Consider the following 17,343-nt stretch of genomic DNA (forward strand, 5'->3'; position numbering starts at 1 on the left):
AAAGTAGATTAATAATATTAATACAGGACACATGTGTGAGGGCGGCTTTGCTCCAGATTTCTTCTGTTTGCCTGTGGATTAGGTGTGATTTTTTACTTTTGTGTGGAACAGTGTACTGTATTAATATTATTAGTCTTTAGGGAGAGTGTACACTGGACCAATAATCTCCCTTTCCCTGTTGTCTTATTTATATGAAAATATATGAACAACACAATTGTAAAAGCTGAGATGTGGGCATACAGGACATTGACATTTTGTGACAGTTTTTGTGGTGTGACTTACCAGACTCCACTCCTACAGCTGTTCCTGCCAAGCCCTGAGGATGCAGGATGGCCAGGACTTTCTCCTCCCAGGGAAAGAGTTGTAATGAGGTGCCGGGAGGATCACCAACAGTCTTCAGGGAGTCCAGGGGTTGCCTGGAGGCCAGGGAATGCACCTTCATCCTCAGGTTGTTCAACCTCTTCCTAATAACCTCCTTTGTGCGCATGTTGGTGCCTACAGCTTTCACTCTGTCCATTGTCCTTTGACCCATTTCCATTTTCCTACCGAGAGGAGTATGTTGGAGTTGGGTGCCAAACAACTGTCGCTCTACTCTTATGATTTTATCCACCATGACTCTCGACTTATCCTCTGAAAAACATGGATTTTTGGGCCATGACATGACTGAAAATTGAGGTGGGTGACAGTGACTAACTAAACAAGACAAGTCAAATTTGAAGAAGTGTGTGAAAGATGTTAAATGGATAGGAAAGGGGCTGCCTTATGCCACAAAAATGAAAAAAGAAGTGTGGTCTCTGTCTTGCTATGCTGCAGTGGAGAGACAAAGGATCATGATCTGGAATGGGGTATGTTTTATAGTGTGATTTTCAGGTGTGTTCACTTGGCCAATGTCTGTCAGCTATGTTGTTTTTTAATCTATCCAATGGGCACTCCTCTGGTACTTTGCTGTGAGCATATCGCAATGGCGACTGTCGTCAGCTAACTGCCACAAGTGGGCCACAGTGTCAACTGTGTTTTTGTAATGGACTTTGCAGTTGGCCGCGGCCATGACGGTGACAGAGTACGCACTGCCAACATTGCATCCCATCGTGCCGCTGGCCGGCAGCAAAATGTCAACGTGGTTGGCGGCTCCACTGGCATACATCGTACTACGGTGGGTGGGAGACCTCCAGCACCTTCATCCTCAGGTCGTTTGACCTCTTCCTAATAACCTCCGTGGTGCGTAAGGTGGTGCCAACGGCATTCATTCGGTCCATTGTCCTTTGACTCATTTCCATTTTCCTACTTAGAGGAGTATGTTGGAGTTGGGTGCCAAACAATTGTTCCTCTTCTCTTATGATTTTATCCACCACGACTCTCAACTCATCCTCTGAAAAAAGTGGATTTTGGGCCATGACATCACTGAAAATTGAAGTGGTTGACAGTGACTCACTAAATAAGACAAGTTATATTTGGGAAGAAATTTAGAAGAAGTGTGTGAAAGGTGTTAAATCGGATAGGAAGAAAGGCCTGCCTTATGCCACAACATTTTTAAAAAGAAGTGTGGGGTCTGTCTTGCAGTTAGTGTTTCAGAATGGCCACCGCAAGGGGGTCACCGTGTCAACTGTGTTTTTGTAATGGACTCGGTGGTTGGCCGTAGCCATAACGGTGACAGAGTACGCACTGCCAACATTGCAGCCCGCCGAGCCACTGGCAAAATGTCAACGTGGTTGGTGGTTCCACCTGCATATAATGTAGTACGGTGGGTGGGAGACCACGGGCACAGTAGTCTTCTTGGGAACGCCACCGCGGAGGACTGGGTGTCCTACTTCCAAACTCCTAATAAGTCCCTAAGTCAGCATGTCGCAGTACAGAGGTATCACGTTCTTTACTAAAACTGTGCCTTTATTTTAGTTACAGTGTACATTGAATATGATTCTTTAAAGTAAGCCTTTCTTCCATGATTGGTCAACCATGACTGGCCTCTATCACTGGATGGTTCCAATAATTACATACCTATTCACCAATTAACTATTAAATTAAATATTTTGTAAAAACATTTATAATGTAATAACTCTATTCCTAGCTATCAAATGTATTAATTAGAAATGAAAGGGTGGAGACTGACGCCAGTATGTTTTTTCGCTGAGATCAATAGTATTTTCCCCACCAATGTACAAGCCCTTAATGGCCAGGCTTTTTACTTTTGAGGAATTCTGTGTCCCTCTCCTTCGCCGTAGCTTTTTGTGTCTCTGCAGTAGTTCAAAGACACCCTAGCTGAAAATATAGATCGGGCCAATCATTCCGGTCTGCGCAGCAGACTTGGCTGGCAGAGTCAATGTCACTGCCAGTGCCTTATTCCTAATGGCATGAGCTATTAAATGCATAGCCAAGAGTTATGTTGGGTATCAGTTTTTCAACCAGTTTAATTGAGATTTTTTACGGAGATGATTAGCTGTTGGGGTCAGATTTTATGCATTATGTTTTCTAGTGCCAGTTTCATGGAAAGAATAACATTTAAAATTAGGGTCAGCTTACTTCACAAAGTACATGTGAAATGAGGTATTCCAAGCATTCAGGATTTTATTTTTCTGGTTTATCTTTCTGTTCTAGTAATCTTCAACATAATTTATTTGATGACATTTTGTGTGGATAAAAAAATGCTACAAATGGCATTTTAGGAAACTCCTCTCTCTCAGCTTGAAGCATTATTCTCGCTGGGAAAGGCCTGGAAACGTCTTAGCAAAAAGATCGTAAAAAACAGCGCTAGATATTTATATTGTGCAATATTGCAGTGGCACACGTGTTTGCAATTTGCATTTGTGATGGCTTTGTGGACCATCACAGGCGATTTTGACAGACTTAAGAGCCTCCAAATCCAAACCATTCCCAGACAAGTGACAAACAGACATAAAACCGGCTTTCAAAAGGTTAATCGGGATAAACATATTGTGAAAGACAGAGGCTACCAGAAAGTACTATATATCACAGATTTCCAACCTTTTCTGTAATAAGAGCTACTAATGCTCAATGAAAAGCATCCTGACCTACTAATACTGTTCGTGGTGTAATACTGATCATATCTTACAAGATGGTGGTCACCATGTGCAAGATATGAGCAGTGATCACCTCAATTCATTTGCCATGATTGCCAGCATTGAGAAAGGGCAAAGCCTATACATGGGTAATACATAACAGCTATATCTGCAATGCCCCTGGCACTAAGGGAGTAATATTAATCTATTGTAATAAGTCTCCCTAACGTCATATGATTCATCATTCAAATATTAGTTTTTTAAATATACTCTGGAAATTCAACCATTTTTGCCCAAACATCAGCTTATAATAGTGAACATATACACAAGCTTATCTCGTATTTTCAAAATTGGTAAATACATATTAAACATAGAGAAGGTTTCTATTTTTTTGGGCTGGGTTGCACATGGGAGAGCTACTTATAAAAAGCTGGAGAGCTACCAGTAGCTTGTGAGCTAATCGTTGTAGAAACCTGCTCTAGATTAATGTTCACATACTCAATCCTTTACTTTCCAAGATATAATGTAAATAACCAATGGAATCACAAAATTGTAGACAGAACTGTCTACAGAAGTTCATGAAAAATATCTGAGAGAGCGTAGTTTAAATATTACATATTAGATGTGAAATGCTTATACTTAACAAAGCTGCATACAAAACAATCACAGAATATTATTTGCTTGAATGTATTCTTAACGCAATTATAAGTGTGAAACTGCTATTGTACACATATACTAATGTCGACTATAAGAAATAATTGCTTGCATTATGATTAGTTGAATATGTTAACATCTACGAAGATTACGTTTATTAGAATCCATAAGTCTTAAGTTAGCGTGAGTTGAAAACTTAGTCGTGTAGCTCTCATATTAAAGCATATTTTTCTGTTCCCTCAGTGTGCTGACTCACAAAAGGCCATGACCCAGTATGTGTTCTTTCTTTGTTTTATGTAGCAAGTCATGCACCGTTCCCATCCGCATGCTAGATGTTTTAGTATAAGTTTTATACGTTTTGCAACAAATATGAAACTTTCAAGGACAATCGACCATGGAAAAGAGAACTTTTGACCTGAAGACGTGCCAGAGAATGAAGTAAACCCGGATGTGCCACCTACCAAAAACGTCAATTATGAAGACCAATCAAAGTGTTATAAATGATCTTGGGGTGGCAAATGTATTACCTAATGTATAATTTGATAGGTTAAAGAAAGTGAGGTATAGTGATTATCCAATAGAATTTTGGGGGAAGGTATTGCGAAAAATGGATAAAAACCCATGACACAGAAGACTCGAAACCTGGAGGGTAGGGAAAGATATCGATTGCATCCAGAAACTCCGTCACTCTGTTTGGTGATTTGAGACTTAAACCATCCTCATCTATAGACTGCCCCATTACACTTTTAATCCTTATGAGGGAAGTGTCCCCCGTCCCTTAGACAAAGCAGATTGACTGCGATCTAACTGATGTCCTGAAGACGAAGACTCATCCTGTATGCTGACTCATTCTGAGGAGGGTAATTATGACAATTGCTATCGTAATTTGTCAATCTGCTTTTCCTTTCTAGGTACCAACTGCTGTATTTTTGGATAGAGACCTTAGTTAGATGTTTTCCAAATTGGTGTTCAAAATTATTTTGCATGAAGCCCAACATGCTGATGCTAATTAGTGGTTAGGTTAGGTAATCACTTGACTGACGCAAATAGATGTGACTGACATTGTACCATGCTGAACTAAGACGTATATGATGTTCTATGCACTCTGATCTGTGTATATCTCATATTGGTATTTTATGTTTGTGATCTTTGCATTATCAAAATCTCGTCACAGTTGTCATATCGTGACTATGCTCTTTTGCTTCTTGGTTTTGAGATTGATACTCTTATTATTAGATTGCAATCAATAGGGAATAAAATTCACAAAACTTCAAATAAAGGTGTGGTTATTCATGACTGAAAGGTCATGGTTGCGTCGACAGTTTAATCAATGCCTAAAGTAAAATATATTGTGGTGATATATGTTGATAACATCATTGACATACTGCTTGACATATTGATCAGTTATCTCGTTCTACGGTGTCTCACCACTGGGTCAAAAGATTCATCGGCCTAAAACGAGTCCTAATGTGTATAAGATTGACATAAAAGGACGCGTTAGCATATCTTTACCAAATTTCTTATCAGATACCTGTTTTTTTGGAAATAGAACACCAACAAGATCCAATTGATCGCAATACATTCGATGTATAGGGAAAGAGGTGCTCTCAGGTGCAATCTAAGGACCTTATTTAGAGGTGGGCACTAAAATACCACAGTACAAATATCATTTGCCCTGGTATCGGTAGCGCGTTCCACCTGCGAGGACAGAAAGAGATGCTGCGTCAGAGCGCGGCGTTACAGTAGGTCCCCTCCCCGAGGCCCCAGGTTTGTCAGGATGATTGTCAAAAAACAGGCGGACCAAACGGGGAGCATGGACGGAGGAAGCATCTTCCCACGAACAGTCACTGAGGGGGTATCCTTTCCAGTGGACCAAAAACTGTAGTTTGCATCGAAAAATTCTGGAATCACAGATCTCCTGGACTTCATACTCAGGCTGTCCGTTGATAGAAAGAGGAGGTGGACGTTGGAACTGGCGATGGTAAGGATCAGGAACAAAGGGTTTTAACTGGGACACATGGAAAACAGGATGAACCCTCCAGGTATGAGGTAAGCGGAGACGCACAACTACATGATTCAGGATGTGCGAAATTCGAAAGGGTCCATAAAAACGTGGTTTGAACTTATTGGTGGAAAACCGGGATGGTAGAAATCTGGAAGAAAGCCATACCTTGTGGCCCACTTGATACAAAGGTGCGGCTTGCCGATAACGATCCGCCTTTCGCTTCATAGCTTGTTTCGAAGCTAGGAGAGCAGTGTGAAGTAGGCCCTGGATTCGACGGATCTGTCGTGAAAACGAAGTGACAGCAGGCACAGAAGAGGATGTTTGGGAAACAGTAGTGAAAGTCCTTGGATGAAATCCATAGGTACAATAAAAGGGTGTGGTCTTGGTCGCACTATGTATTGTGTTGTTATAGGAGAACTCGGCAAGAGCAAGATATTCTGACCAATTGCTTTGTGTGGCATTACAGTAACATCTCAGATACTGCTGAAGTTCTTGATTCACTCGTTCAGTTTGCCCATTCGTTTGTGGATGGAAACCCGAGGATAAAGAAATCTCAATGTTAAAGAAGGCACAAAAGGCTCTCCAGAAACGTGAAACATATTGAGGCCCTCTGTCCGAAATGACCTCTAGAGGAAGACCATGGAGGCGAAAAATATCTCGCAGAAAAATGCGACTCATTTCTGGGGCCGTTGGTAGTTTCTTCAAGGCTGAAAAATGGGCCATCTTGGTGAATGAATCCACGGTTACCATGATTACTTGGTTACCAGAGGAAGTAGGTAGAGAGCATATGAAATCAGTGGATAGAGTACACCAAGGAGCGGAAGGAACCGGTAAAGGTCTTAATAAACCTGCCACCTTAGTTCGGGGTGTCTTAGTCTGGGCACAGACTGGGCATGCTGACACATAGGTTTCAGTGTCTGTCTTTAGTGAAGGCCACCAAAAAGATCGCTGAAGCAGTTCCTGGGTCTTCCTGATACCTCGATGACCGGCTATAGGAGAATCATGGCACATTTGCAGGGCTTCTGTCTGCACTTTCTTGGTAGGTAGGAAGAGAGCATGTTGATGATAGAAGTAGTTGTCCTTCTTCTGCAAAAAAGGAGTCACTTTATCCCATTCTGAAGCAGACAGAAACTGGTAGTCGGATTGAATGCGTTCTTGAAAAGATTGAGTAGCTCCGATGATCCTGCTAGACTCAATACGATGTGGAGAGGAGTTCTGGGCTATGTCAGGATATCTGCGGGATAAGGCATCTGCCACTAAATTCTGGGAACCAGGTATGTACGTGATCACGAAATCGTACTGGCTAAAGAAGAAAGCCCATCGAGCCTGACGACTGTTGCGACACTGAAAGCTCTGCAGACACTGGAGATTACGGAGATCAGTCCTAGCTTCAAAAGGCTCTCTGGAACCCATCAGAAAATGCCTCCATTCCTTACAAGCTACTTTGAGAGCGAGTAGTTCTCATTCCAGTACAGAATAATTTCGTTCAGCCTCTGATAGAATATGGGACAGATAAAAGATTGGATGTTCCAATCCATCATTGTCTTGCTTCTGCAGCAAAACTGCTCCAATAGCTCTGTCTGAGGCATCAGTCACGACGATAAATTTCTTGGTATTGTCAGGATGACGCAACACGGGTGCTTGGGTAAAGGCTGTCTTTAATTCTTGAAACGCGTGTTCAGCCTCCTTGGTCCAAATGAAACCCTTCTTCAGGTTCTCTTTCTTAATTGTTTGTGTTATGAAACTTTGTAGGTGGGCAAAGTTCTGAATAAACTGACGATAAAAGTTTGATAACCCAAGAAAACATTGCGTTTCTTTAATGGACGTTGGAGAAGGCCAATCTAATATGGCACTGACCTTGTCAGGATCCATGGATATTCCGTGTTGATTAATACAAAACCCGAGATACCTTACTTCAGATTTATGGAACTCGCACTTCTCAGGTTTACAAAACAATTGTTTTTTCTTGAGTCTTTCCAGGACTTGCAGGACATGATCTACATGGTGCTCAGGATCACGGGAATATATCAAGAGAGCATCCAAATAACTGACTACATATTGATTGAGTACATCAGAGAACACTGAATCCATAAATCGTTGAAAAACAGAAGGGGCGTTGGTCAGTCCAAAGGGCATAACACGATACTCATAGTGCCCAAAAGGGGTACGGAAAGCAGTCTTCCATTCATCTCCTTCCTTGATCCGAAGGAGATGATAGGCACCCCGTAAGTCTAATTTAGTAAATATCTTGGCTCCTTGAATGGCATCCAGTATATCTCTGATTAAAGGCAGTGGATATCGATCCTTAATCGTTATTCTGTTGAGTTCACGAAAGTCCACACAAGGACGCAGATCCTTAGTCTTCTTTGGGACGAAGAAGAGAGGAGCCCCAGTGGGGGACGTGGAAGGAGCAATCAAACCGTTGTGTAAGATGTCGACTAAATATTCCCTTAACACCTTCTTTTCTTGGTCTGTCAGAGAATACATTCGACCGAAGGGAACGACTTCATCAGGAATTAAAGGAATAGCACAGTCATAACTGCGATGAGGTGGCAAAATAGGATTACTAGGTTTCTGAAAAATCACGATATATTCCTGATAACAATCTGGAACCCCCTGGATAATATTGATAGAGTTAGTGTTATCCTTAGTTGACTGACAGGACCTTTTTGGAGTCCAATAAGAAGTAGTAGAATAACAATTCTGTTGACAAAATGAAGACGTTAGGGATATAGTTTGTGTTTCCCAATTGATATAGGGATTGTGTCGAGCTAACCAGGGAATTCCCAAAATCATGATGTGATTTGGTGAGGCTATGAGATCAAAGGCAACGTGTTCTTGATGCCCCCCAAATGTCAAACAAAGAGTAGGAGTTGAGGCCACCACAGGTCCTGAGGTTAACGGAGAGCCATCCACTGTGTGAACCTGCTCAGGGGTTTCTTTAGGAATGCGGGGAATTCCTTTACTAGTATCCCAGGTCTCATCCAGATAGAGTCCACTGGCTCCACAATCAAGGAGAGCCAGAAGATGTTCTTCTTGATCTTGTGAACTCTGCAACTTGACCGAGAGAATAAACAGGGTGGACATGCTTTCTTTGGAGGAACATATTGATGGTACTTCAGCTCCTCCCGTCTCCTTCCTCCTTACAGGGGACGGGAGCTGGCGTTTCCCGCAGGCCTTGAGGGACGTACCGGACAACTACGGATCAGGTGGCCAGCCTTACCACAGTATAGGCAAAGTCCCCTTCGTCGTCGTTCCTCCCTTTCTGACTCCGTCAATGGCCCACGAACCAGATCTATCTGCATGGGCTCTTCATGGGGAGGTGGAGATGCTTCAGATGGACTATCTTCCGTTCGCTGACTGCTAGCACGGAAGGTACCGGGCTGGTATGGAGCTCTAGTTCTACGTCTTTCCATCTTGCGCTCTCGAAGTCTATACTCGATGTTCATAGATTGATCCATTAATTCTTTCAAAGAACAAGCTGGGGAAGAGTGTACAAGCTAATCTTTAATTTCTTCACGCAGGCCTCGGCGGAAAAGGGTTACGAAGGTGCGTTCTACCCAGGAGGTTTCAGCTGCCAGCTGTTTGAAGTGGGTTATATACTGTAGTACATCCTGATTACCTTGCTGAATGTCACATAAGGCTTCTTCAGCTGCTGCTTCTACCCCAGGTCTCTCAAACATTTGTTTGAAAACAGTCAGGAAAGCGGAATAGTTAGCCAGGACTGGGTCATCTGCAGAAACCAGAGGAGTCGCCCAAGCAAGCGCTGGACCAGACAAGGCGCTGATCAGATAGCCCACCTTAGTCTTATCCAAAGAAAATTGGAGTGGACGAAAGGCAAAGAAAACCGTCAGGGCGTCCAAAAATTCCTTCATCTTTAAAGGATCTCCGGAATATCGAGGAATAGTAGCAGATACGGGTGGTATGTCCATTGATCGGGAAGACAAGACCTGTCGTAGCGCATTGTTCTCTGCCCGTAACTGTTGTAACTCTTGGGCTTGTTGTTGGACAGTCTGTAACATAGCTTGAGCATTTTCTGACACCTCTCCCTGTGGATCTTCCATGGTGCTCTCGCAAAACAGAATCTTTTGGCGTTGTAATCTGTCACGTACTGTGCTGGACTTCTCACCTCTGGATTTCGGATTGGCGAATACACCAAGTCTTCTACAGGTCCTGGATGCTCCCAGATAAGGGCGACCCCTTCTAGTAGGCACGGTGCCGCTAGACAGGCTACGCCAAAGCAGACCGTACCCTCCAGAAGGAGTCCCAGAGGGAAAAAACCCCAACACTGGGGAAAAAACCTCTAACAGGAACTCCAGAAGGAAAACAAGAAAAAACAGGACTTGACAACAGGAAACAAAAATAGTCAATATCCAGGGTACAAGGCAGGAAAAAAGGAACAGGCAAAAATCTCCCAAGGCAAAAACAGGAACAAAGAACAGGCAAAAATCTCCCAAGGCAAAAGCAGGAACAAAGAACAGGAGCGAACAGCACAACCAGAAGGAAGTGTTTGCAACGCAAGGAGGAACAAGACTGACTGACTTATATACTGAGAAAAGGGAAGTGACATCACAGGAAAGGGAAGTAACACCATCTTGGATTGGGAAAACCCCATAGACCAGTATAGGAAAAAGGAAGTAGTATAAAAGAAAAACAGAGCATGCTGGGACAAAAACACGAAGAAGACAAGATGGACACAACATGGATAGAGACAGGCAAAAGGCTCAACAAAAAACCCACCACCAACAATAAAAGAAGAAAAAAGGCTACAAGTAAGTGTAGCGCGACCGGGAGCGAAATATATGCTTCCCAGAAAGCTTAGTCAAAAAACGCAGGGAACGGCGCTCCGAATATCGGTAGCGTGTTCCACCCGCGAGGACAGAAAAAGACGCGGCGTCAGAGCGTGGCGTTACAGCTCCTGCCTGTCACATTACATGACAGACCAAACGCTCAGTACAGTGATGCCAATATGGAAATAAAAACAGATTTGGTAATTATAAGTCACACACCCAAACTGTTGACATCTGATGTGTAAAATGAGAGTCTGTGGTACAGCCATTAGAATAGTCTAACTCAATCATAGAGCCAGATAAGCAGATACCAAACACATATATATCACAAGTGACCATACCGCTAAGTGCACCTAAAAAGTCCCATATAGCACCTATGACACATCCATACGCAATCACGAGTGCAGTGTCACACCAGATGTACTTCAGGAACACACATATTACATCATGGTCCACTTACAATGCAACCACACATGCAGTAACACCTGTTAGACTGCGCAGTGTGACAACTCCAGCTTCAAACACCAATCCAGTAATGACAATTCCTGCCACAGAGGTCAGACAACACACATCTCAGATGGTAAATGTCAGGATGTATTAGGTACAAATGGACCAACACCACTGATTGTAAACCATGTACAGATCCCACTACTACATGCCAAGGGAGAATAAAAACAATATTAGAATCACATCCACATGCCATGTGACATGTAATAGGCCAGCCTCTTTCATTCTGCCACTTCAGCTTGGCCAAGGCAAGCAGAACAATCCCAGTCCATCAGATGTGCCCCCAACATACCATTAGGACATGATGTTGGCAGTCACTCTGCAGTGTAGCATATCAATTGCTAGGCCATTGTCATACATACCATATGCATACCGTGCTGACATATACAGGACCTGTCAAGGCACCTACCACCTCTAGTACCATTCCATGGGTTTAAGGGTAAAATCCCCAATAGTATGGCACCTAGGAATGCATAATGTATGCAACCGGACCTCATCATGTGTACATGCAACAGTTTCCCAGTTAGCCTACCTTCACATACCCTACAGTCAGCAGATCAGTTATATATGACAATACAGCTAGCAAATCAATGATCCAGTCCCATGAAGGGCATAGCTGTAGTGTAACTGTGATGGCAGCCCCACATTCAGTCAAAAACATTTCCAGTACATGATGTATTCAGTCCCATTGATTAAACTAGAGTCACACAGTAGCATATACAGGTATGCTACACAGATGGGAGTAGACTGACACCTCAGAGCCACAAATGTAGATGGATAGAACTAGTCATACTCAGTGCTTAGGCTGATACTAATACATACATCCTTTACATAGGCAGGATGGTCTTACACACGTGGCAATGTCATATGAGCATCACGACATTCCAGACATAGAGAGGTATTATATTGGAAGATGTACATCCACTTACAATAAAGCTTGCCAACACATCTACTATCTATTCTCAGCCAGGGTGCATAATAACCATTCCCAATAGACGATACACTGGATGTCAATACAACAATGTCACTTTGCCTGCATTGAGGCACACTATTCCAATTTAGGACAGTCAGGTGCCAGGATCCAGTCTGTACTTACCCCCTGTGGTTGCTGTGCTGCCCTCAAATGCTTATCCACCTCAAGGTAGGCTACTTGCAAAATGCAGGCCTTTAACGGGGTCAGGGTTCGACGGGCATCCCTCCCTCGTTGGAAGGATATCCTCAGCTGGGCCTCCGCTTTCTTCCAGGCCCAGCTTCTCCGGTCCTCCAACCACTTTCTGCAGTGGGTGCTCCACTGGCTGTGGACCCCCACTGTCCACACTTGCTTGGTGATTGCATGCCAGATCCCTTTCTTCTAATGGGTATTCACCTGCATGGATGACATAGACAGAAGGAGAAAGTCAGGTACACAAGCCCCATACCAACAACAGTGGACAATACTCATCTGACTCACCAAGTGCCCACCCATACCCTTCCTCTCGGCTCACATGCTTCTACTCCATGCCCTCTGCATGCATGTACTCCCTCCACAGTACACTTACCCCTTACACCATCACACACACCCCTATCACATATGAGTATGGCGTTGGGCTCACCTATTCCTCTGGTGCCCCATACAGCTGTACATACAGGGGTGGGACCCTGTCCATGAGCTTCACCAGCTCTTCTGGGCTGAAGGCCGGGGCCCTATCACTTGCAGGATGTGATGTTATGGCTCCCAGAAAGAGGACACAGCAGGCAGCCCAGCTCATGGAGATCTTGCTTGCTTGAGTGTCAGAACTTAAGTGAGCAAGGTGGCAAAAAAAGGCAGTCACAGCTGTGGGGTACAGTACTGTCACCGCCGGTAGTGATCGCCATTGGCCCCAATCACCCATAGGCAGAAATGGTATCCAATGAGAAGTTGCATGGCGGTTGCGATAACCTACCTCCATGATGACTTATGCCGGTGGACTTAGATCACTTCCAACTGTCATGTGCAACAGGCCAGGCAGATGCCATTTTGTGCACATATCGTGCCTTGCAGTCCCTAAATAAGTGCGTAAAACACACTTATGTGCAAAGTGCGTGGTAGGCCTGTGTTGTGCAATTATAGTTTAGCCGATACATGTGACATGCATATTACTGTGAAGCTTCAGCTTTCCCATAATGATATGTGTCAGCAGTGCGATGTATGTCTACAGTGTTCGGTGTGTGCGATGATGACATGGACTGCTTGCATGCGTTAAGTACTCATTACTCAGTACATTTTCTACTCTCGATCCTAGACAGCCTGCCATGAGGAGATTGAGATATGCACCAGTATATCGACCACTAGTTGACCTTGCTTCCATGGAGGACAGGCATATCATCCAGAATTATCGTCTGAATCGTCAGACCATCATCGATCTATGTGGCGAGTTGGACCCTGATCTCTTACCTGCCATACGCACTTCCTATGCCATCCCTCCCACAGTACAAGTCCTGCAGTGCTACACTTTCTTACCACAGGTTCTTTCAGACTGCAGTGGGCTTGACAGCTGGGATGTCACAGCCCATGCTCAGTCTTGTGTTGAAGGATGTACTGTGTGCTTTATTGAAATACCTGGACAGCTACACCAGGTTCCTCCAATGTGCAGATTTGGCCTATGTGAAGGCAGAACTGTATGATGTGGGACACATCCATATGGCACCCATATAGCCTTGGTCCCTCCCAGTGCCAATGAACAGGTCTACAGGAACAGGAAGACCTACCACTCAATCAATGTCCAGGTGGTGTGGCTGCATTGTAACAGGTTCTATCTTTATGCACACAGGTGACTCTGGCTATCTTAATCTTCCCTGGCTGTTGTACCCTGCCACGGAATGGGAACTCCATTTCAATGAGGCCCATAGCAGGACGAGGCGAGTAATTGAAGGGACATTTAGGCTTCTGAAAGCCAGGTTCAGGTTCCCGGAAGTGTCTGGAGGTGCCCTCTCTATACTCCCCAAAAGGTATGCCAGATCACAGTTGCCTGCTGCATGCTCCACAATCTTGCCCTGAGATGTCAGATACCATTGTTAGCTGATGATCAGGAGGCAGGTAGACCAGTGGCTGGTGATGCAGACATGGAAAGTTATGAGGAGGCAGATGAGGATGGTGCAGCTGACTCTAGGACTAAAATCATCAATCAGTACTTCCATACAGGTATGCTGACTGTGTATTTGCAAGTGATGTGTATCCACATTGATTGCTGACAATGGTCCTCTTGATTAGTTTCATCAGTAGTGTTGTGATGTGTTCCTTTACCTATGTGTGTGTTGGTAGAGGTGAGTGCTGTATACAGTTTTGCGCATGACAGATGGCAGTTAGAGTGTATTGTTATGTATTTCCTGTGACTTGGGATGTACAAATGCCATCTGTTTTGCCCTGCTTTGGCAATCTACACTGGGCTGGAAAACTATCTACTGCATATGTACATTGTGTGGCACCATGCCTTCTATCCTGATGTAACTCTGTGCCATGGTCTCTTTTGCAGGTTGGATGAGTGAATTCACTGTAGTGCGTGCCTGGACAGAAGATTTCCAAACATCTGCCCTGGGACATATCTGTTGTACTGTGCCTCCTGCAAGGGATGCCTCCTTCTGCTGTTCATTACACTGCCTGTTGGTTTGGGGGGTCATATCTACATCACATTTTGCTGACAAAACATTTGTACATGTTCAAATAAAGACATATATACAGTTGCTGTGATCAATCATGTTTATTGGACATACAGGGGATATGTGAACAATCTATGGTGCATATATTGACAAACAGGTGAGTGGAGTCATGGTAGTTGTAATCATCAGAGTAGGTTGCACATCTGTAGGTAGCACAGATCCAGTGGCCAAGGGCTATTGGAAAATGGAGTAGTGTTATTGAAAAATCAATATGGTGTCTCAGTGGCACACAAGGGAGAGAAATCAGGAAAGTTCACGTCCTGGTACTGGGTATTGTATTGGCACCTGCTTCAGCCAGATGTCTGGGTTGACATCCACGTTTGCGGGAGGGAGGGGTTCATAACCTACAGAGGGAGGGGTGCCAGAGGTGTGTGGTTCCCCTGGCAGGGCTCCATTCCTCTAGCTGCGGCAGATGCGGATGGCTCAGTTCTTATGTGGCTAGTGGAAGGGGCCTGCTGGTGGGTGGAGGAAGCACACATGATGGTGATGAGGTCCCTGCGCACCCCTGCATTGGAGGCCATGGTGGCATTGTGGGCCTACCACTGCTGCATGACCTCCTGGTGGTATTCCCCCTGCAGCCTTTGGTTTTCCCCTAACATGGTAAAGATCTGGTCTATCCTGCCCTGGGATTGTTAGTATACTTCCAGGACTTGTGAGATTGTTTCCTGGTCAGTTGAGTCCCTTGGGGGACCCAGCCTCTGGCCCACAGGGTCCCTCCCATTACCCCAGCCAACCTGTGCCTGTGCCCCTGGCACAGTGTGCCTACTCCCAGTGTCGCCAGGACATTCATTGTCTTGGGTGTGAGGGGTTGACTCAGGCCCCTGTACTGTGGGGCACACTATTTTGATTGAACTGTCCTTGTGACACAGGTTTGGGGACGAAGGGTTGGCTGTGCTGTTGATGCCACAGGGTGGGGGGAATTTGATGTTGGCAGGGTGAGGCAGGGAGTAGTGGACTGACCAGGTGTCCCAGATGGGCTAGGTAAGTTGTCAATGTCCAGACATCCAGAGGCCTTGTCCTCACTGGGCCTCATCCTGAGGAGGGCTGTCTGTCTCTGGCAGCCTCTCCTTGGTGGCATTGGCAGTAGTACATGTGGATGGACTGAGAGAGATTTACGTGGTGGAGGTGTGATTGGTTGCCTCTTTGTCTAATGCATACAGTGCCTTGACTTGATTCCCAGCAACGGCAATGACAGATGCAGCACTGCAAGCATTTTTGTGGATAGTGGGTTGTGACCTGTGTGCCATGCTCCACTGAAGACAGGTGTCAATCTGGATAGGTAACTTATGATGGGTGAGTGGAATCAGGTTTTGTGTGATGGTTCACATGGCAGGTGTGTCCTGTTTGTTCGTGGTAAATCAGACTTGTTAGAAGTGAGTGGGGATGGCTGTACATTGCAGCATAGTGTCCAAGTGGGAGGAGGGTATGTGTGTATGCATGGTAACTTGTCTTGAGTGTGGTTTTGGTGCATGGGGTTTATCGTCTTGCTTTCTAGCCCATGCTAAGTCCATTTGAGGGTTGTAGATCTGGATAGGTGGCCATTTGTATGGCACAGTCCTGTGGCTGTGTTTGGCTTTGGCATTATGTGGTGTCATTGCATTGTTGTCATTGCCATATAGTGGTGCTCAGTCAAAGCATCCAGTTGCTGTAGCTAGTCCAATAGTCATACATGCAAACGTTGTGCTGTGAAGTCGACATAGCAGCTTTGGTGTAGCTGGGCCAGTGCATTGTGGGAGTCGTAGTGATTGTTATTGCCACTGCTATTCAGGCACTATGTGGACATTTGGGCTGGGTGGTGGTGTGGCATGCAGGAGAGGGGCATTAGGTGAATAGTTGGGAGGTGTAGTGGGAGATGGAGTGGAGTGGGGGTGTTTGGGTGTTGAGGACGCATGCTGGACAGGAGTAATTTGTGCCAGGGGAGTGTTAGTTACTTACCAGAGTCCAGTCCTCTGGGTATTCAAGTCAGGCCCTCTGGATGCAGGATGCCCAAGACCTTCTCCTCTCATGGTGTGAACTCTGGGGGAGGAGGTGAGGGACCACTGCCAGTATTCAGCAATTTGGTGTCTCGATGTCATGGAATGCACCTTCCCCCGTAGGTCGTTCCACCTTATGCATGGATGGTTGCCCACTGAGTTGACCCTCTGCCATAACTCCATTTTCCTGGCAATGGATGTTTGCTGGACCGGTGCTCCAAACAGTTGTGGCTCTACTCTGATGATTTTATTGACCATGACCCCCAACTCATCGTCAGTGAAGCGTGGGTGCTTTTGATGGGACATGATGGTGGTTGTGTTTTGGGTGGGGGTGGGTGTTGTGTGTGTAAGTGTGCAGTGTAGGGTGCTTGGTGGGGTGTGGGTATTTGGTTGTGTGTGATGGTTGGTTGTGGTGTTTGTGTGTAGTTGTGATGTGTGTGTTGTGTTGTTTGTGCAGTTGTGTGCTGTGTGCTGAGTGTGAAGTGTATACATGCCTATGCTGTACAAATGCAAAATCATTATATTTTGGCTCCTCATTGTCAGTAAAAGTCGTTTTAGTAGCAAAAGATTGTGGGTTGTGCGGGGGTGTGTTATATAGTGTAGTGAGTAGGTGTGCCTGGTGTGTGTATGTGTGTCAGGTGTGGGGTATTTGAACTGTCCATTGTGGTTTTGTGTTCTGTCTGAAGTGACTTTTGGACACGGCGGTTTGCTCCACCAATGGTTTT

The sequence above is a fragment of the Pleurodeles waltl genome, chromosome 1_2 (genome assembly GCF_031143425.1).
Source record: "Pleurodeles waltl isolate 20211129_DDA chromosome 1_2, aPleWal1.hap1.20221129, whole genome shotgun sequence".
In the NCBI taxonomy this organism is placed as follows: domain Eukaryota; kingdom Metazoa; phylum Chordata; class Amphibia; order Caudata; family Salamandridae; genus Pleurodeles; species Pleurodeles waltl.